Source organism: Sceloporus occidentalis, unplaced genomic scaffold (genome assembly GCF_023333645.1).
Source record: "Sceloporus occidentalis isolate IW3139 unplaced genomic scaffold, rSceOcc1.0.p SCAF_52, whole genome shotgun sequence".
Classification (NCBI taxonomy): Eukaryota; Metazoa; Chordata; class Lepidosauria; order Squamata; family Phrynosomatidae; genus Sceloporus; species Sceloporus occidentalis.
Window position 1 is genome coordinate 2,838,604 of NW_028317032.1, and position 22,586 is coordinate 2,861,189.

Genomic DNA, 22,586 nt, shown 5'->3' on the forward strand with positions numbered 1-22,586 from the left:
ACCGATTTGATAAAATCATATGGTACACAAAAAAATCAAAATGCATTTTGGCAAATCAGAAATGAAATAAAACAAGCCAGTCACGAAGGATAAATCGGTCACGGTCCTTGTGTGGGTCCTGAGCAGTTGAGGAAAGAGAGCCTGTAAAATAGGTTTGGATGTTTGTAAATAGGACTCAAGACTCTAAATGATATATTGAATGTACTACTGGAGAACGTATGAAATGAACAATGCTATATTCTGGTTAAACATGAATTGTTTCTTTTATATGGTTTAAGTTTAAATGTACTCGTTATTTTTGGTGGTTTTTATTTTCCTTGAAGCAGAAAACCCCATAAAATGGAAATAATTGCCATTATATTTCCGGTTGCAATAATTATATGTTAATAACAAAACCAAAAATATTACACAATTTATTTTTAGGTGTAAACAATCACCAATAATTTGTGCCTCATATGTCGATTCAAGTTACAAATAAGCATGAAATATTTACAACCTGGTAGCGGGCACGTTTTGGGAAAAAGAATGGAAAAATAAACGATACGGGCCAAAATCTTGACTGCAGTGACATTTTCCCTCCAGGATTTTGGAACGTGAGCTACAAAAAGCGAAGACCCACATAAAGTTATCACAGTCCACATGACAGATGGTAAAAATTCTGGTGCCCGGTCTGTATCTGAGGTAACCTACAGCTCTTTGTATCAAATCCTTTAGGAGAATTAACATTGAGATGCTAAAAAACAAAGTTCAGTACGTATCGAAACATATGCTGTATCACATGCCGTGCTCATTCAATATTCCTTATTTAACACTCTAATTATTTTCTATATTTCCAGTTCTTGATTGGAGAACTGTCATAACCAATTTATTAATTGAGTACAATTATTTTTGAGATATTTAGTTTATTTAAATATTAAATTTACCTTCCAACTATCATATACACTTTCCCCCCTTGTAAATGCATCGAGGGACACAATCCTCTGCTACGCATTTGCCATCTTTTCCTTGCCCCCAGCTAATTGGCTTGCAGGTGAGGTTTTTGGCCAAGCACTTCTACTGATTGCCAGCTCAATCTGAATGACAGTTCCAGGAGGTCTAATGAGACCCACATGCGCATGGGCAGAAAGTGAAAGATAATTAAATGGTGATCAATAATAATGCATGCTACTAGAAAGTTAGTTTCGTTGTTTCTCTTTGTTTCCTTCTTTCTTTCTCTTTCTCTCTTTCTTTTTTATTTCTTTTCTTTCCCTAAAACTGTGGTTCCAAGAAACACTATGATTTCTACCATTTGTAACATTGTAGGACCAAGCTGAAAGGGAAAGATTTTTCCGAAGTGAGTGTTTCCAATGCCAGTCAGACTCTAGTGACAGATGCTGAAACAGTTCTCTTTCTCTGTAGACCCATCTGCATTATTCTGGCCTCTTGAAGTACTTCTGCAAAAGAGCGGAGTCACTGTGCGGCCCATGGGGACAGCCTGTCCTCCTTCTTCCAATAGAAGGAAAGGGTGTGTGGAGGTTGCTTTTGCAGAAGTGCTCCTGGGAGGCCAGGTTACTGGAGCACATAGTGGGGAGAAGGGGACCAAGAAAGAAGATAGAAGAAAGAAGGCAGAAGAACAAGAAGAGGCAAGAAAAGAAGAAGTTTTGAGGAAAAAGAGACGTGGACATGGAAGCGGTTGGTGGAGAAGGTAAGAAGACGTTGAAAGAGAGTGTGAGAGACTGCGAGAGAGTGTGACAGACCGAGTGAGGTTGAGTGACAATGAATTTGTCGGAATCCTTTTTTTGCCCTTGTGTTCAAGTCAACTCTGGATAAAATAGAATAGTTTCTGCAGAGGGGGCTGGATTTACAGTTTTTAGAAGGAAAAATATAGTAATGTTAGACTATTTGCTCCAGTCCACCTGAAACTAAAAGTTCAGTAAAATAAATCAGGACAGAGTAGCAATTGTGGGCCTGCATGATAACATGAGGGATTACATTTGGCATAAATAATAGCCATTTTTACAAACAGCCTTTGCACTCAATCATTCTAGCTGGATTCTTCAATACGGTAAATGTAATTTTGTTCTCACAAAAGCAATTTTCCTTAAAAATGTATATGATATAAAACAATGTTATTCAATGACTGCATAATGGCAAGTGGGAAATATCAGTATTTGAGCCGATCCTTAAAACAAAAAAATAGGTTAAGTAAATTTGCTGTAAGGAAGAAACACTCCCTGAATACACAACAGCCAGTCGGTGGATCACACATACTGGAAGTGCGTATAAGGAGTGATTCTAGTGGCGTTTGAAAAGTGGTGTTATCACCATAGCAACCAACAACATTGGTGATAAAATTACTTTTTGCGCTAGAATCTCCTTTCTAATCATAAATAATAAGGAAACCGGACAACCGAATGCAAAATAATTACTTTATAATAATTACTTTTTTCTTAATATTACTCAGTGGATGCCCAGTAGAGTGATATAAATGGCAGGATACCACACAAAACAATGTGCAGCAAAATTTGCTGCCGTTCCCAGAAGTAAAGTAAACTGCAAAAATATTGACTCATATTAATATTATGAGCTACCAGACTTGTGCATTGAGATTCATACGAATTGCAAAGTTACCGAATTTTTATACAAAGCCCTGAAAACAAGGCCAGACCCCTCAAGAATTGCACAGAACGAAGCTGAAAGCATTGGTCCGCATTCACTCACACTCTTATTCTCGTTCACTCTCTCTCACACTCTCTAAATGTTTCTCTGCCAACCACTTCTGCTTCTGCCGACTACTTCCACTTCCACATCTTCTTCTGCATCTTCTTAAACTTGTATCTTCTACCTCTTCTCTATTCTATCTTGATCTTCAATTCTTAATCTGGTATCTTCTTTCTTCATCTGCATCTCTGCGGACATAACCCAGCAACTTCTGCCAAAATGGCGGCAATGCAGTGTCGTCCTCCCAGATCTTCCATTCAGGGGAAAGTCATTGCAAGTGCTTCCATATTGCCCCCAGTTCATGAGCAGATGTCACCTTAAGCGCCACCATATTGCCCTCAGCTGGCGCTTTCAGTGACGTCGTCTTTCACGATTTCACTACAGTGCCGCCATTTTCACAGAAGTTGCCTCGTTATGTCAGCGGAGATGCGAACGATTGAAGATGGAATAAAGAAGCGAGAAGATAGAAGATAAAGAAGCTGAAGAAGTGGAGGATGATGCAGAAGCGGAAGTGGTCGGCACACAAGGTAGGGAAACATTTGGAGATTGTGAGAGAGTGAGAGTGAGAGAGCACCAGGCAATGAATTTCGATCCCAAATTAAAAATGCCCTCCTAATTTGTGGCCAAACTGAACAGGCAGGGAACATCATTTGTTGCCCGAAAATAAATGGGCCCAAAACGAACTGAAAAAAAAACTCTGAATCGTTTTTGGCTCATTTGTACATGCCTACTGGGTACTATTTGGGACATTTCAGGTGTAGAGTTTGGACAGGGAGTGGACAAACACCATTCCTCTGTCCAGGGAAAGAGAAAAATGACCCAGAGACTCCAAGTCAAACTCGAGAAGTTCCCAGGTACGTCTTTTTACACATAACCCTAATAGACTTTGTTGCATAAATAACTAAATACTTAAATCTGATTATGTAATTCTTGTTTAATTTGCCAGTTTCCAATTCTGCATTTGTATTCATGCCAATCTCTAAGCTCCAGAAGTATGTCATGATTCAATGAGGGTATTAATATACTTCAATTGAGATTAAATACATGCCAAGCCTTTCTGCTTCACTTGAACGAACAGAAACATGTCCTCTCATTATCTTCCTTTGTGTGTTCCAACGTGTGTGAAGTCCCATGTAAAATTATAATTATACTCCTTTGTATTATTTAATGAAGCATTAAAGCTGTAAATATTTTCTAATATAAAAGCCATACCTGATAACATTTAATTGGATAAACAGCTTGGATAACAATTATAAATGTCTTTGTTTCATTTTTTTTTCATAAATAAACACTGAAAGTTGAGTAAGAACAGGTATCGGCTGTTTCTTACCTGACTAGACTTTCTGCATCTGATTGAGGGCAGGAGCGTACCTAGAGTATTTGGCACCCGGGGTGGAACCTGTATGTGGCACCCCCCCACACACAATTAATGTTGGCAAGAATATTGATTTCACAAATTTGTCAACTTAAAAAAAACTAGAAATCTGAAAAAGTAAATTATTAACTTAAAATAGTTTAAATAAATAATATTTTACTGAAAAGATATGGTACAGCATAACTATATACTGAGCCACACACTGATGGTGGAACAGTGTAGCTCCCACAACTATACACCAGGCCAGACGGTGACGGTAGTGCAGCATAACTCCCATCACTATACACTAAGCCAGACATTGAGATGGTAGGCCTCTGCCCCTAAAACAGCCTGCCTGTGTTACTGCTGCCCCTAAAACAGCCTGCCCGTGCCACCTCTCCCCTTAAAGCGGCCTGCTTCCGCCACCTCTGCCCCTTTAGCAGCCTGCTTGTGCCACCTCTGCCCCTGAAGCAGCCTGCCTTTGCCATCTCAGGCCTCTTATAAAAATCAAATGCTTTTTCAGTTTATGGAGTATTCCAGAGCCCATTAGTGGTACCAACGTATACGGTAGTAATATGGCCTACATCAGGGTCACCATTTGAAATATTCTGCCCCTGTCACCACCCGAATAGGACGTCATTTCAGAGGGAGCGGCCTTGGTCGGCACTGCATCTGAGTTATTACAAATAATTCACGGTATTGTTAACCACAGACAGTATGATAAGGTGTTTGTCTAGTACATTGGGCTGAAAAAACACACACAAAGTATTATGCAAAAAATAGAAGTGTTTTAAGGAAGAAAATGTGTATTCAATGAGAACCGAGCAGTAGCACCATACATAAAAAAAATAAAATACAATTTTGGCGACTAGATTGTACCCCTAAAATAGCTGGTTTAAAACCAGGCTATTGTTTAACTATTTCAGTAAATTTTAGGAAAATACTCCTGGCAAAATACAAGAGAACACGGTCAGAATAAATACTTCTCTTAAAGCCACTGCTGTGTGTTGGCGTTGTGCGTCTTGAATGCCGGATTTGCCGTGTTAAAAAGGTCTAAGAACAGTGTTTTCTCTCATTATGGTGAAAAAAACCCCGAAGTCTTTTTCAGTTGCTTCTGTGTCTTTTTCACGTAGCAGAAGATTTTGCTATAAATGTGCCATGCTGGTAGCAGGTTCAGGTTTAAATCACATAGCAACCACTTCTAAGCTTTCCGCTTGCTTTCATCTCCAGCCGACGGGGCTGTAAGGAGCAGCGCGGGAAGATGCTATGTCTGCCTAGCGGGCCTTAAGCACTGACGGTTACTTCTTTCACTTGTTTAGCGAACGCTGTGAGAATAACAATGTAGCAAATGCTACCAAAGTTTGCCTTTAACCAACTGCTCAAATCCCAGATTTTTGTTTTATTTTAATTTTTTAATGCAAGACTTTTAACCATTACCTGCCCACACCAAAAAAAAAAAGCTTGCAGAGGAATTCACAAATCCTACTGGAATGGGTGCATTTTTAGAATTCTGAAGTTCCTCGACATATATATAGATATATATATATATATATATATATTAGATATATATATATCATATTTTCACTTTTTATGCCCTCAACCCATAGTTCCTAGCCATTATATGCCTCAGCTGTCCTCACATTCCCTTTAATCACCAAAATAACCTTAAATCTTATTTGATCACTTTGCAAAGGCATCTGTCAAGCAGAATCTTTCGGGTGAATTCCTCCGGACCGCCGGGAGGTTCTCAGTGTTTGGGGGTTACGGGACATGGTTTCGGGTTCCTCAATCCTTCCTGTTCCAACGGATCATGGTACATTATATAAGTAAAAAGGACACACACGTTAATACAATTTGCATTGCACAGCCATCTGTGTTAATAATGTTGGCATTTCAGCATCTGTTGTATTGAAATCCGTCAGAAAAACATCCCCAGCAAAACTTGCACGGGAAGCACAACATGTCTAATTTGTAATATTCGGATTTCTAGTCCTCTGCTCTCTCTATTTATAACTTATTCTGTCCGCAGATGTTGCTTTCATCTCCCCGCTCACTACCTGAAACTGTCACTGTATATCAGGCTCATCTCGTCAACAAATTCGCTTCTCATGCCCGTGATTTTATCTGATTTCTGTTAAGTTGCTCTGCCAGTTAGAATTCTTAAAGCAATCTTTTTAAATCCCACCATTAAGGGTTCCTTTTAAGGTAAAACTTCCATTTTAATAATTGTGTTTTATATTAGAAGGATGATTTAAAGAATGTGGACAAAAGGGCACTAAATATCCCAAATTATTATTTGTATTATTATTATTATTTAATTTACATATTCTTCAAGGCTGTACAGAATAAAACAGTTCTGATTTTTAAGGGAAAGTTAAAAATAATAATGCTATATGGCAGGGGTGTTTTTCTGCAGTGGGCCACTTCATCAGAATTGTATACGTGCGCGGGCCGCACTCATTCACTGTGAGAAAATATGGCCTTTAATGAAATATGCAGATTAAAATAAAGAAAACGACACAAAACCTTTACTCTTCCTCTCACTGATTTCTGGGCGTAGAAAGTTTTGTGACTACAAATTCAGGATTCTGGATAATTAAAAATTAAATAGTTCTATTTATTCTAGGGATGCACCAAAATGAAACTTCTGCACCAAAACATTCACTTAGCCAAAACCGAAAATGACCCCCACCTTTAAAAATAATAATAAAAACTCACATTTTTAATAAAAGTAGGTAACACACCACAATTGGACAAAAAAAATGCTTGGCATGACAGGCAACGAGTAAATGCTGGTACCTAGGCATGATGGATCTGTGCTTGCTGTGATTGCTGTTAGCAGCACTTACATATCCAACCAGTAAATGCTGGAACCTAGGCATGATGGGACTGTGATTGCTGTTAGCAATCACACTCCTATCATGCCAAGTCAACCAGTACATGCTGGCACAGGGTGGCTGTAAGTGATGTGCAGACCCCAAACTGCTGGCAGCATCAATACACAAGGGGGGCAGCTAGCTAGGTTTCAGCATGTACTGGCTGACTTGGCATGATAGGAGTGTGATTGCTAACAAATGGACATAGCATCAGTGACATTAGACTGGCTGTATTAATGGGACTGTTCAAAACTCAGAGGGAGAGAAAAATATGGGAGGTTAAATTAATACTTAAATTTAACTCTTTAAATGCTGGCCTCAACCGGGATAGGGAATTTGTATCCCATTATCACTTTGTAGATAACAAACCAGACATGCACACAACCTGACCCCATTAGAGTTGTGAATACCTCCTGACACCTCCTTTTATGACTCCAATCCACCTCTGATTTTAACACTATTGACTGATCAAAGAACCTTGTCTTAGACATTTGATGTTACCCAATTGTAACCATACTGTTTGACTGATACTTAAAGAGAGGTTTTTCACATTATTGTATAACATGCCTGATGAAGGGACCTGAGAGGTCTTGAAAGCTTGCAATCTATATTTACTCAGTTAGCCAATAAAGGTATCATTCAAACTCCACTTGTCTCCTGTAATTCTACGGCTAACACGGTACCAACTCTCATCTTTTATCACACACACACTCATTCATTCATATACTCATTCATTCAGATTCATTCCCTCAATCACGCATACTCATTCAAACACCCTCTCCCACCCCGTTACCTGCACTGCAGCTCCTCCGCTCACAGACTTCAGCAGGGGGCGCAGCCTCCCTCTGCGTTCTCTGGTACTGCACAGAGGAAGCAGGACTGGAGCAGAGTCATGTGATGTCACATGAACTCTGCTGGGTTCCGCTTCCTCTTTGCAGTACAAAAGACCCTCCCACTGGTAAGTAGCAGGGCCGCATGTTGGACACCCCTGCTATATGGTATAGTTTGGCCGAACATACTTGCTGCATGGAAAATGGGATGGTGGATGAGAAAGGGGCAAATTCATATGGGGGGTTCTGTAGGACCAGCAATGCATTTGCAAGGCATCGCCATACAAATTTAAAGGGACCACACACATTAAAGTGCATAACATGCCTGGAGCATCTCTTCACAAATAGAAGAAGAATGCTATACATATAAGGTGGGCTAATAGTGTTATTTAAATCAGTAAACACCATTACTTAGGTTTATTGACTTGGAAATTGGAAAAATCTCTCAGCTCTAACTCCTTCTAACGTATATAGGGAAGCTGAACATAAGGTGCATATTCCTTTAAGCGACGCATCGGATGAGGCAGCACACTATGTTGGACTAAAGCCCACATCATCCTCAGCCATGAAAATTTACAGCAGCCCAAAAAGTTCCCGATACGTTCTCTCCCGGCTAGATGTGACGGCGTTTCTCGTTTAATTTGCTCATGCCATATGTTCTCTGTTTTGTGATGCGTCAGAGGTTGTTATGCTGCTCCTTCCATGCCGACTTAACCCGAGAAAATAAGGCTTGCTCCTCGGTACAGCTTTAATCACACCGCCAGATGTCAGAAAGGGGTCAGAAGAATCTCAAAGGTCCACAAATGACCCACAAGACTAGAGAAGGAAAAAATATCTGCATTTCCATCTGGTCTGTGTAAAGATTAAGAACGGCGAATGACACTAGTCTCCGCAATACCAATTCTCTAAGAAAAAAGAGAAGAACATACTTTGGTTGCACAAATAGCTATTTGGATAATACTTTTTTGACAAAAATTAAAAAATAAAATAAAATAGGCACATAAAAAAATCTCAGCATCAGCAACTCTCTGTAATATTTGGTATTAATCATTTCCACCGAGTAGCCGTGAGATATTGATTGGCAAGTGTAGCTCATACCGAAGAAGTAGGTTGACCATCGCTGGATGAGCCTCGCTCTGATCTAATTAAAGAACAGCTGCAATTGAAAATCAATTAATTTACTGCTTGCTAAGGTCTCGCTCCCCACAGTTTACCTGAAAGAAACACTTTCTGTACATTTGCATTTATTGAGCTGCTCTGTGAAAGCTGATGATCTGAATATAATGCAGTATCAGGCAAAATTACCTTTCTTTTACAATTTCACCCGGAAACTTATGTACACATATAAAAAAACTATATATATGATATAAATATATGTTTTTACATATATTTATATATATATATATATATACATATATATATATATATATATATAGAATTAAATTAATCAGGGCACACAGTAATGTTCTCGGCTCAATACATTGAAACTTAATACCAATATTGTAAAGAGTAGTACGTATACATAGAGTTCCATATTTCAAGGACACTGCATATGCTAGGCATATTCCCCACTGTCTGGTGTCCCAACAAACATTTTGTTTAGTGGGACCATTAGAACTTTGGTACAGTGGTGTATTCTGGTTTAGATGACATGGGCCACTCTGCCTTTTTTACATGATCAGGATCAGGTTTAGCTCAATGGGCTGGTTAAAAAGGGGATCGCTAATTATTACTATTATTTATTGTTTTATATAGTGCCATCAACTTCCGTAGCACTGTACAGCAGGTAGACAGGATATAAGTAGTATATAACATAACAATTTAACAAGGGTCCTGCTCAAAGGAGCTTACAATCTAGAGATTTCTCCAATTGGCCGATTAACACTATGGATTATACTTCTGCCCGGTGCCACATGTCCTTGTATAGGGATGTTTGCTTGATGGCTGGTGGTGCTACCCTTGTTTAGGAAACCTGTATGAGTCAGACACTGCGTATATATATATATTGTGACAAACCCTATAGCATGAGGGCCATACATGTCACTTTTAGGGGTCCTAAGCACAGTCCTCTAGGACAATCAGAGTCAGGAACAGCAGCTTTGCACAAAACAGCACTTTATTTTAACCGCTTAAACCCCAAAAACCAAATCATAAAAAGAAAACCTAGCTCCCAATTGGAGCCCTCTCATTTGGAGCCCTAGACATCTACACGCTGCCCCGGCTGCATGACAGGGGAGTCAGAAGCACCGGTAAGTTTGGGGGGGGCAGGGGAGTGTTAAATGGGGGCATAAGGCATTTCTGTAGGCAGAGTGTTCTATGAAATGCCTTTTAACCCCCTGAATGCCACTCTGCCTCCAGAAATGCCTTTTTAACGCTCTATACGCCACTCTGCCTCCTGAAATGCCTTAAACCTCCCTATTTGCCACTCTGCCCCATAATATGCCTTTTAACCCCCTTAATGCCAGAGTGGCATATAGGGGTATAAGGCATTTCTGGAGGCAGAGTGGCACATAGGGGATCAAAAGGCATATCATGGGGCACAGTGGCATATAGGGTTAAAAGGCATATCATGGGGCACAGTGGCATATAGGGGGTATAAGGCATTTCTGGGGCAGATGTGCATAACTGGGGGGGCAATCATAGCTTTTATTGAAAAAAATAGTTTAGATGAATTTACATTTACTGGTAAAACTTTTTTCCTATAGGGTCGTCTTATATTCAGGCTTTTTCTTTTTTTTCCTAAATTAATATTCAGATTTGAGGATTCGTCTTATAATCGAGCAAATACGGTATATAACACCCAGTTGTTTTAAACACAGAGCACAAACAGTTTATGGGCTGCGACCTCTTAGACCTAATATCAAGCGGAGTGAATATATAAACCTACTGCCTCTGGAACAGCTGAGGGCTTTCTGAGCCTTAATCCAACAATTTACAAGATATGGACTGCTACTACTACAAAATTCAGTTTTCAAGGATTTAAAAGTGTAAGTGCAAAGAGGATAAAAAAAAGAGATCGCGAGCAAACTCAAGGGTCATTTGCTAAGCAACAAAGTAATATCTGACGGCTATATTAAGGGACCGGAGGGTTATTAAGTGTGTTGGCTGTGGCTTTCTCCCCGATTACATTGCTTTTAGTGTTTGCAAGACTAGTCTTTAGACGATAACACCGTGGAGTATAAACCCGACGAGGATTTATACCAAAAGAGTATCAATGAGGACAACCAACCCTGATATTATAATAAATATCAACCCTCTAATAAGTGTTGACCATGTGACTCTCCAATTTATGATAGGCCACCATGCTCACAAAAGACCCGTGGATTATAAATCAATATTTTATGAAGACAACGACTATTGTTAAATACGATATATCACATCACAACACAAAGAAAACAGAAAGGAAATAGCTGTACAGAGGAATTCTGAAAAAGCTTTTTTTTTGGTTACCATGGAGAAATTCCATATTTACATAATGCCCCATATTTCTATTATGTTTCAGCAAATATTTATGTTGAAGAACATAAGAGAATCCGATGATTAACATGTGCAGAAAATCTGGGCGTATGATCCAAGTCCAAAAAAACCTTCAAAACTTTATTTACTCTGTCTTTGCTTATATGGAATCTATGGTCCATCATGAAACCAGAAATTATATAGAATCCATATAGCTGACTCACAAGACAGATAGTTTATACATCACATCAGCCAAACAGTCAAGTCTGTACTATTTGACCCCAAAAACAGGTCTGGACTGGCCTTCTAACACATCGGGAACATTCCTGGGGGGCCACTGGCCACATGAGCCCTATACTCAGCCGCTTTGCCGCTTCTCTGGCAAAGTGCCAGGGTCGCCTCATGATTGACAGCCCGGCCCTGCCTACAAATGTTCATATTTATTATTTGCATGGCGTGCATGACCAATTGATTAGTAAAGGTCTCGCTTCAGAAGAGGACATGAACAAAGACTCAGCAACAGATGACACCTGTGTGTTTGTTATCATGGTGTAAAATACTGCAGGTAAGAATAGGTGTAAGAAGAAGAGGACACACAAAAAGTCAACACAACAAGCATGCATACAAAATCTGATTTCCTAAACCAGTAGTAAATTCATTATATTGCGTGTATACTAAGTCACCACAATTTCTGTCTCATTCCCTCCTAACACATTGCGCAATCAGCACCAATTTTATGGTCAATGCCATATATTGTCAATTGTAATGCAATTGATAATCTTCACGCTCCCTATCGTAAAATTCCATATGGAATCATTAGCCTTGAAAAAGGTGTACACCACTGAAAAGTTGGGGGTCTCTCACTGGAGACCCCCAACATTGTACTAATGTTATCACCTTCTGCACTGTATGTCCGAGGCTCTAGAATAGACGCATGGCTTTGATCCAACCTGCTGTTGGTAGGTGAATGTACATTATATATATATATATAAATATTTATGAGGGCATGTGGTGGGATTTTGTTCAATTTTAAATAATCTGATCACTACTTTTCAAAATAAAGCAAACCATCCCCATCCTCCATATTTCTTTTGGAGTTTGAGATACGTTTTATAACGTAACCATCAATGTAATGAAAACTGATCTGCTCTGTTTATCTGCAATGAGATTGTCTTGGTTAGTATGAAACTCTTATCAAAGTGTATCAAAGTGAAAGTTATATTGATTTGTTCTTGTTTAATTCTTTTGATGTTGTAATGGTTTTTTTTCCCATGTTGATTTGCTATAAAGTAAATCACTAAGCCTCCCTTTAATTACAACAGGCTTTACTATCTTGTTTACTTTGTATCATGTATCTTCACACAGACTATCTGCCGATGGGAACGGAGATTATGCAGCTTTCTCTGTATTTTACAGGTAGACACACAGAATAAATAGTTAACAAAATGGGGGAAAAAAATCAGTTTTTTTATAATGGTAGAATTTTAACTGTTTGAAATGAACTGCTTGTTTATAATACCGTATGTGTTATTGACGCTGTACCTTGGATGTCAGAATGCGTGATCATATGCTTTTATAGTGTCATTAAAATGTGTATTTCTATCTATTCCACCTTTTGCACTTTACATGTTCTTTCCCTCTCCCAGATATTCTCTGGAGACCTGTAGTCAGGTAAATCCTAGTACATGTGGAGTCCATGAAACTTCGCTGAGTAAGAGCAGAGATGGCCCATGTAGCACCATTAAATAATAAATTAATATACGTTGACCATCTTGGGGTCTCCACGCCATGAAGTCACGCCGAGGTCAGATGAATCATTTTATCTCACAGACTTAATACGCATTGTGACAGCTCAGCCGCCCTCACCCAAAATATCTTCTGCAACTTGTGATTTAGGGAACAAACCCTTTTCTGGTATTCTGTAAAGATTTGTAAAGATCTGCCCGTTTTCATTTGGGGGATTAGAGCCTCCCCTGAGGAAACCTTGATTGCTGGTCATGTAAATTGCATTGAAATGGTCTCCATATTTACTCCTGAGTCAAAAGTAATCATCTCTAGGGTAGCTTGAACATGGAGGTGCCGGATTATACTCTTTCAATATAATCTGTACAATGTAGGTCTACTTTTTCTTTTTTTTTCATTCTTTGCCAGCCCCATCTTTACTACAAGACTCTAAAAGTAGCCAGAAACTCCTGAAATTCCATGCGGTCAAGGAGAGAGAATCACCGTAGCCAAAGGGAAAGCCATAAGTAGGGTTTTCAATGCAGAAATCCATCAGCTCAGCATTATAGCTTCTAAACATTAATATCGCTTTAGGAGATCTTAATATAAGATGGACTCACCAAGTGTATTGCACGCAACTAGAGCCGTAAAATCAATTCTCTGTTACAGATCTAATGGCATGTTACACAGTTCATCACAAAAAGTAGAATTTGTAAGCATCATAAATATTTATCACATGAATAATGCATTTCAGTGAACACAATATACGTCTGGAAAAACACTTCAACGGAATGCATTCTTTTCTGTTCTTCGCAAGCTTTTTAACAATAGAATTTCTGAAATAAAGAGGTTTAGGTTTAGATAACAACAAAGCTTTTACCTAAGTCTCACACATATACCCGATTGCAAGGAAAATAACAGATTTATGTTTATTTTAAAAAAAATAGTATTAAAGTACATAGTTGATGACAGTTGCATGTATAATTCTATCCCTGAAACCAAACTGTAGAAAAAAAATAGTACACTTAATCTGTAATTCCCAATCATCCATTCGTTTTCTATGGGAAAAGTTGCCATGCGATGGACTTTGAAAGCCACAAAATCTTTTCCATGTTTTTTTAATGCAAAAGATATTATGGGCTGTGTAAATCACAGGAATAATTAATCATGCAAGATTATATTATACAGATTTTATTAATGGGTCGGCCTATATATCTCTCATATCTGGGCTTTCCTCACACAAGAGACTACCTAATTACTAACCTTTTCCCCTGTGATTTCCCATCTGGGTTACTGCAACTCTCTGCTTACTGGGCATCCCCTCTCCCACCTTTCACCAACGCAATCCATTCCGAACACCTCTGCTGAGCTATTTTTTTTATCTTTTCATTCTTTGCCTGCTGCCCCAATGTGCTAGTTCTGCATCCACACATCATACCCTAAAAAATAAAATTTAAAGTCCTGACCATTACCTACAGAGATTTACAGAGATTTAACGGCTCTCTGCCCCTATACATCACTCACGCTCACAAACCGCATCTCTCCTTCCACTAGCATATCCAGGATTTTATCCATGCTCTGCCTTTTTCTGGATTTCCCTACTTAATCTTACTTTAAACACTCTCTGAAAACCCACCTATTAAAAGTAGCATACAATCTATCCTCCTAATATCGCTCCTCACTCTCTCTCTTAATGTTTTCCTACGTTCTCCGCCGACCTCTTTCCCCATCTCCACCTGTCTCTACGCTTCTTCTCTTTCCTCTTCTTCTTCTGTCTTTCTTCTATGTCCTCTGTATCAGCTCCATTAACTTGGCTTCCCATTGCGCTTCCGCAACCTCAACCCCCAAATAGATTGTAAGCTTGCAAGAGCAGTGCCTCTTAGTTAGTTTTTCTTAATGTGTGTTAATTACTTTTTCAGTTTTAATGTTTTTGGTAATTTTTTTGTTAACTTTCACTACGTGCTATGAAATCTGCTGGCGCACAATAACTATACAACACGCAACATGCGGGAATAAAACAACTAGTCTTAGATTTTCTTTTTTTTAAAACCTTTTCCCTTTAAAACACAGCAACCTTCCAGAACACAAGGCCATTTTATAATATACATTCGATATATAAGTCTGTATGCTAAATTTGCTGGTAATTATTTATGTAATATTTATATTTTATTTTAGTTACTTTAACATATTTTATTTCAATGTTTATTTAAATGTATATTTTTTTATGAAAGCAAACACTGTAAATAGTATCTAAATATTCATAGGCATGTTCTATAAGTTGAATTTTTTTTTTAACAAAAACGGTGTATTAATCTAGTTACTAGTACCCCGAGAATACAAAAAAATATAAAATATAATTTCAAGTTTATACTTTATAGGCATCTTAAGAGACGTTGGCGAGGGCATTTTGATTCTACTTAAGTATAATTTTCTAGCTTTAGTTCCCCCCCCGGCATAACATAGAGCCAAGATCATTTTAAAAGATGAATTTCTGCAAAAAAACTTAAAATTATAACAAAGTAATGAGTATTTTAATAGTCCACATTACAGCTGAGAGCCCGCATGGAGCCAGTGACCGTCTCTGAGTTCTCCTAATGAGAAGGTAAAAAGCCTTTAAAAAGCTTGTAAGTTGGAAATTATGAAGGATAATTTGTTTTTTCCCCATTAAATTTATTAAATGAAAGGTTACTATTTTGATAAAAAAATATTTTCAACATCAAATGTATTTTCTATTCATGGCTCCAACAAATATTGGTATTTTAACGGGACTTATTACAAAAGAAATAAAAGGTTTCTGTTTTGCGTAATAGCGGTACAATCATAACATTTGACTCTCTTAGGGTTTAAATAAATATTACAAAAAATGTTCCCTAAAATGTGAAATAGAAATGAAAAAAAGTGAATAAATCAATTCAATAAAAATTACTCAATTATTAATTATTCAACAAAAATGAATGTTAATCAACTGCAATATACTGTGCGCAAAACTAATTAATTACCCTTTCTGCGTGGAATATTCATATAAATGGATTCTAAGTCAAATCCAGTTTAATTAATTCAATAGTGACGTCGTTAATGTTCATTTTCACACATTGTGCACAAATTCTTGCAATCAGCAGTGGTTAAAGGGAAGTTGCTCTATTGATTTTCTGATAATTGTGGAAATTTATCAATCGTGATTGATTGTTGAGAGATCAAATTTGAGTTTTGTAAGAAGGCTAACTGACTTAAAATAATAAGATAAAATAGAAATAAGAGTAAGAAATATTAATGATCGTGCTGTATGCCACAGTCCTGGCCAATGTCACGGACATTAGGTTAGGTGAGACACATTATGATGCCAACGCTTAAAGGGGCAGCTTAGTGTCTATTATACCATTACTAAAGTAGAATGCATATTAAAGTACAAAAAAACACTTACATGAGGTAGAAGCTGCAGCCTTGCAGCTGCCCTCCTTCTCTTTGGTCTGACAATTATTCAGACCACGTGGGGGGGGTGAGGAAAGGAAGAAATGCATATGGAGGGATTGTGCATATTATCATATACATTAAAGTACATATGATGGCTGGTGTGCCCCTTTGATGTGAACATGGTGTGTGACTGCAAGAATGCCTTGAATTCTGTATTCTATATATATATTCACATTAGGTAAAAATGAAACATGAGTGACAGGAACTATGTGAACTAAAGGGGCTTGATGGATGACTGGTATGAGGTAACGGTAAAGTCTATAAGTTAAGACACTGCCATGAAAGGTAAACCCTTCATATAGACTATTTTAGAATAAGGATATAAAAACTCATTAGAGGACATTGAAAGGAGGGACATCTACCTCTACGACAACTTGCACTCTCCTCTGTCATTCCCAAGAAGAAGAACCTACAGTACTCAAGTACATCATTAAGGTAACCTGTCATGGGTATTGTATGATTGTATATATGGTTTGTATAATAAATAAGAAGACTGAGAAGCTGTGGTCTTGATTGTTCTTTGGTCACGGAAAAGTTTAGATATTTACACGAAACAAATATCTAACAGTGACATCAGGAATGGTTAATTATGTTTTATTTGTGTTGACATGGAGAGTAGTGCTCCATGGCCCTTAACCGGCAACAAATTCATCCAACAGATGTGGTTGTACATACATGTAGATTGCACATGTAGACCGTGTAGGATACAGTATACAATATAACAGTCTAGGCCAGGGGCTCCAACATGTGAACCTCGAGGTGCGGCCCGTGTGAGATCGGCAGCCAGGATCATAAGACCCCTTCTGCTTACTTGTGGGAGGGTCTATTCTCTGCTTCAGTCCCGCCTCCTCTGTGGGGAGAACGAGGGAGGCCGCGCCCCCTGCTGAAGTCTGTGAGCTGCATCGAGAGCTGTAGTGAAGGTAAGGGGGTGGGGGAGGGTGTTTGAATGAGTATGTCTGATTGAGGGAATGAATCTGTGAATGAATGAATTTGTGTGTGTGATAGCATGGATGTGTAAATGCTGGTACCTAGGCATGATGGGACTGTGATTGCTGTTAGCAATCACACTCCTATCATGCCAAGTCAGCCAGTACATGCTGAAACATGGCTAGCTGCCCCCCTTGTGTATTGATGCTGCCAGCAGTATGGGGTCTGCACTTACAGCCACCCTGTACCAGCATATACTGGCTGACTTGGGATGATAGAAGTTTGATTGCTAACAGCTAACAGCAATCTGCTAACAGCAATCACAGTCCCATCATGCCAAGGTTCCAGTATTTACTGGTTGCCTGGGTATAAAAAGAGTGTGTTTGCTGTTAGCAATCACACTCCTATCATGCCAAGTCAGCCAGTACATGCTGAAACCTGGGTAGTTGCCCCCTTGTGTATTGATTCTGCCAGCAGTATGGGGTCTGCACTTACAGCCACCCTGTACCAGCATGTACTGGCTGACTTGGGATGATAGAAGTTTGATTGCTAACAGCTAACAGCAATCTGCTAACAGCAATCACAGTCCCATCATGCCTTGGTTCCAGCATTTACTGGTTGCCTGGGTATAAAAAGAGTGTGTTTGCTGTTAGCAATCACACTCCTATCATGCCAAGTCATATTGTTGAATTTTTTTTGTCCAATTGTGGTGTGTTACTTTTAATAAAAGTGTGGTTACACACTAAAATTGGACAAAAAATACAATGCCCAGCCAACCAGTACATGCTGGAATCTGGGTATGCCATAATATATAATTTTTTTGTACAATTTTGGTGTGTAACTTACTTTTATTAAAAGTGTGTGGGGGGGGGGTCACCTTTAGTTTTGGCTAAGTGAACCCTGAATTTTCAGTTTTGGTCCAGAATTTTCATTTTAGTGCATCCCTAAAATAAATAGAACTATTTCATTTTTACTTATCCAGAATCCTGAATTTGTAGTCACAAACCTTTCTAGGCCCAGAAATCAGTGAGAGGAAAAGTAAAGGTTTTGTGTCATTTACTTTATTTTAATCTGCATATCTTATTAAAGGCCATATTTTCTCAGTGAAAAATGAGCGCGGCCCTCGCACGTATACAATTCTGATGAAGTGGCCCACTGCAGAAAAAACTTGGACACCCCTGGTCTAGGCACATATGTTAAAATTCTAAGTAGGAAATACACATGTTCACAAGTATGCCAACCTTTTTAGAACTCTGGTGCATCATCTTCATTTTTTATTATACATATTTCTTATTAGATGGGAATGGGGTCACTGGAGGCATAGTGGCGGCATAGTAGCAGCATAGTAATCCCTGATCCCTGGATGGTAGCAGGCTTTTCTTCACCAACCTGCCAGACATTTTATCATCAAACCAGCTAGCTAGTCTCAGTAGATCAGTATTTACACATGGGTCAGCGTGATAAGGTGGAGGTAGCACTTCCCAGTTCCATATAAAGTTTCTCTGTACCACTACATATGATGAGAAACCTGCCGACAGGTGTATGTAAACCAGCATTCAAATTCATTAAAAAATAAATTTCCATACTAAATAATGTTACACAGCATATATTTCGTATTGTATTTAAATGCAACTCAAAATAAATAATGCTTAGAATTCTGCTGGAACTAAAGGGAAAAAAAACAAGATTACGGAATTAATTAAAAGCAAAGGGTGGGTTACGCTCTGCCAGTTAATAAGCTGATGATTGACATTTCTGGCCTGGTATCCATCAGGAACTGTTCTTTGGAGATCGAGGTTCTCAAGGTAACACTTTACATACTGCTTTGTGATACTCCAAGTTAATTAGTTAATTCAGTCCTAACATTCTGGCAGGTTAATGGCCCTTGAGGCTAGCGTTAGTTTTCCACATTATTTACCAAGTGTAAATGCATTTCTAAGAACCATAAATATCAAACTTAGAAGGAAACAGAATGATCTTGGAGCATGAATGCTGAGTGGAAGACCTGCCAAACAAAACTTAATGTTAATTAAATGAAGAGAATCAGGTCCCTGTGCTGTTGCCAAATACAATGACTGTGTTTTCCATTTTGCAAATGATGTGGTTGTCATGATCCAGCGTAGACACTTTTTGCTGTTCAAGTAGCGAAGGTAGGCAGCATACTACAGTACAAGCAAATCATGGTGATGCACATCCCCCAACATCTCAAAGGTTCTTAGATGGTACTTTTGATCTAAGAGAGTTTGTCCGTGGACAGAGCTTTAACACGACTTTTCATGTGACTCTGTAACCTATTTGTAGCTATTTATGTATTTAGAGGAAGAATCATGTATTTTTTATGAACACATTTCCTCCATGCTCCATTCAACTGGATCTGCCGGATTTATCATTCTACACCCAGGTTTGTCCAAACACCCGGCAGTTCCAGCCTATGTCAGGCACACAAAAATATTTAGTTATGGGGGCTTATTTTGGAAGCTCATACCCCCTGTTATTAATTTGTTAATCAAAACTACATGTGGCATAATATACAATTTATATACATTTATATTACAAAGAATGCTATACGTAGGGTGTTTACGACCTCATTCACACACATCATTTAAACATAAAACTGTCCACATTTAAACATGGGCTTGGGAATTTTGCAGAACACACACGAATTACACAATGAGAAAACGGAACTGAACCACATGCCCCAGTGTGAGTCACCCTGATCTAATATGAGTCACCTTGCTTGTATAAGCACTAAAATATTTCCATTAGTGAGATGTTGGAAGGAATGAGGAATGCATTGCACTCCTGCCACTTCCCCAGCAGCCTCCCCAAAACAACATGCAAAATAAAAACACAGAATCTAACGGCAGATAAGAACCAGTCGGCCCATCTAGTCTGCCCATTCATTAACTCATTAATACTGTAATCAACTCCTCTCCAGTATTACTACAAATGTATATAAAGATCAAAAACACATCCAGATAGCTTTTGTACCACAGATATACTTCTCTACAGTTTTTACCGAATTAGTTCTTTTTACAATATATTAAAATTTTTTACTTCAATTTATCCACATCAATAAATTGTCAATACCAACAAAATCAATGGGTAGTTTATTATTCTTTGTTGCAGTAAATCCAAAAAATCTAATTTGTACTGAATTATTCCCCTTAACGATGAATTGAAAACTTTTATTTAGCTACAAATAAAATTGTGAACATATAGAAACCTGGTGGTTATTTTAATATTATTGTGTTTTTTGTTGGTGTTGGCAATTCTCAATTTTATTGGTATAGAACAATAAAATAACTTAATATCATACACAGGGCTGTACAAATTGGTCCTGTTTGTATTTAAAATTTAGAAAGCTCTCTTCTTTACTGGTTAACTTTTATACTCCTGTCTGATTTTAGGATCTCATATCACAACAAGGAATAAGAAACATATGTAATATAATATATGTAAGAATTTCATGATGTGGGTTAAAAAAAACCCATACAATGGAAACCAAAAAAAAAGAAAAAGAAAATAAAACAACATTGTAAGCCAAAAAAAAAGGCAAACATTGTAGTAATTGTAGATCAAAGATTACACTAGAGTGTCACAGATCAAAATCAATATCATTTTTCTACCAATTGCCCCAGGACTGCTCCAGTTTTGCCTAAATAAGCATTTCTGATATTTAGCATTTATTTCTGGTTGGCAATCTATCCATGGACAATCCAATGGTCTACCCTGGCAAGGGTTGCACTTTACATACATCAATATCTGTGTCTGCAACCCAGCTAGAGACTTCTTTGTGCTACTCATCGTGTACATGAGATGTCCAAGCCAAGGCGATGTTGCAGCTGCGGAGCTACAACATACCACCCCCTCCATGGTCCCACTTACCCCCTTAGTGAGAGGAAAGAAATACCATTAAACTCAATGAGGGCACTTTCTACAAATACATGTGGGCGTCTCATTAGACTCCCAAGAACTCACAGGCTGGAGCTGACTGGCAGTGGGCCACGTGGGCACAGTGTAAGCAGAAGACATGTTTGGCCAAATATATCTCATGCATCTCATGCATACCAAGGAGATGGGGGGCGAGATAAAAAAAGAGACCACTCAGGTATCATCTGAATTAAAGTGCATGATCAGCGCCACATACTATTACATGTAGTGGGAGTGTGAGGAGAACTGGGCAGGGAGTGTGCATGACAAAATGGCATGTCCCTGCCCCTGAGGAACGAGGACAGTGACCAAGAGACCCAGGAAAGCAGGACTGTACCCCTAGACACCAGTGTCACACCAACTTGTGTAGTGCATACATGGACTTGCTACATGGTAGAGATGGTATGGCCAATTTCAGTATGAGAGGGGTTAATTCGATTGTATAGGCATATGGGGCCAAAAGGTCTTTTTAGATAAATTGGTCTTTTGAAGCTGGGACTCCAACCAAGGCCCTCTGCAAGGTGTGAAATTTCACGGGGAGGCAGTGACTTTAAGTCTTCTAGCCGAGTCATTCACCATATGCCTGGATCCCCTCATATATAATGGATTCTTTGATATGCTAAGTGACCACTAGCAGTCAGGAAAACCATTTCATATCCAGGTCATATCCAACACATATCAATAATAACTCATATATTCATTATCATACCTCCTTGTGTGCATACCTAGAACGGGGAAAGCGCACCCTACAAAAAGAGTACAAACATGGCGGCGCCACTTAACCAGTTTGGAAGGAATTGTGAAGTCTATGATGTTTAGTCATAAGTAGCAAGTGTGACATATCTATGGACTTCACAATTTACAGGAAATTCATAAACGCATGAATTATGGTTGTGGCGAGCACAAGAGGGACGATAAAATGAAAATAACTTATTTGGACTGATATGTTTCCACCACTTATGGTACACCTTCCCTCCGCTTATACCACCTCTTGGCCGGCTTGGAAACTCGAGATGAACTGGGAAAGAGTATAAAATTTACGAGAGAAGGTTGGTCATTGTGCTTACTAGAGCCCAAGATCTAATTTTGAGTAAGTCGCCATCTTTCCTTGCCGGAGCCCTACGGACAGAAAAACTGTTACTTGACCATTCAGTGAGTAGTTAGGTTTTCTGTAATTTTCTCCTTTTTATTTTTATCTGTTGGTGTAAATAATCTGTTATCACCTTTTTGTGTATGCACTGTGATTTTTTGTTCATAATAAATATTCCTTTATTAAGTTCTGCCTTTGGTAAAGGCTCACGTTACCTGATTAGACCA

General features: G+C 38.5%; 1 protein-coding gene across 2 annotated transcripts in view; it reads right to left on the reverse strand.

Moving 5' to 3' along the window:
- LOC149288340 (visinin-like protein 1) overlaps window positions 1-22,586 on the reverse strand; it is a 47,788-nt gene that overhangs the window by 8,248 nt on the left and 16,954 nt on the right. The window lies entirely within an intron of this gene.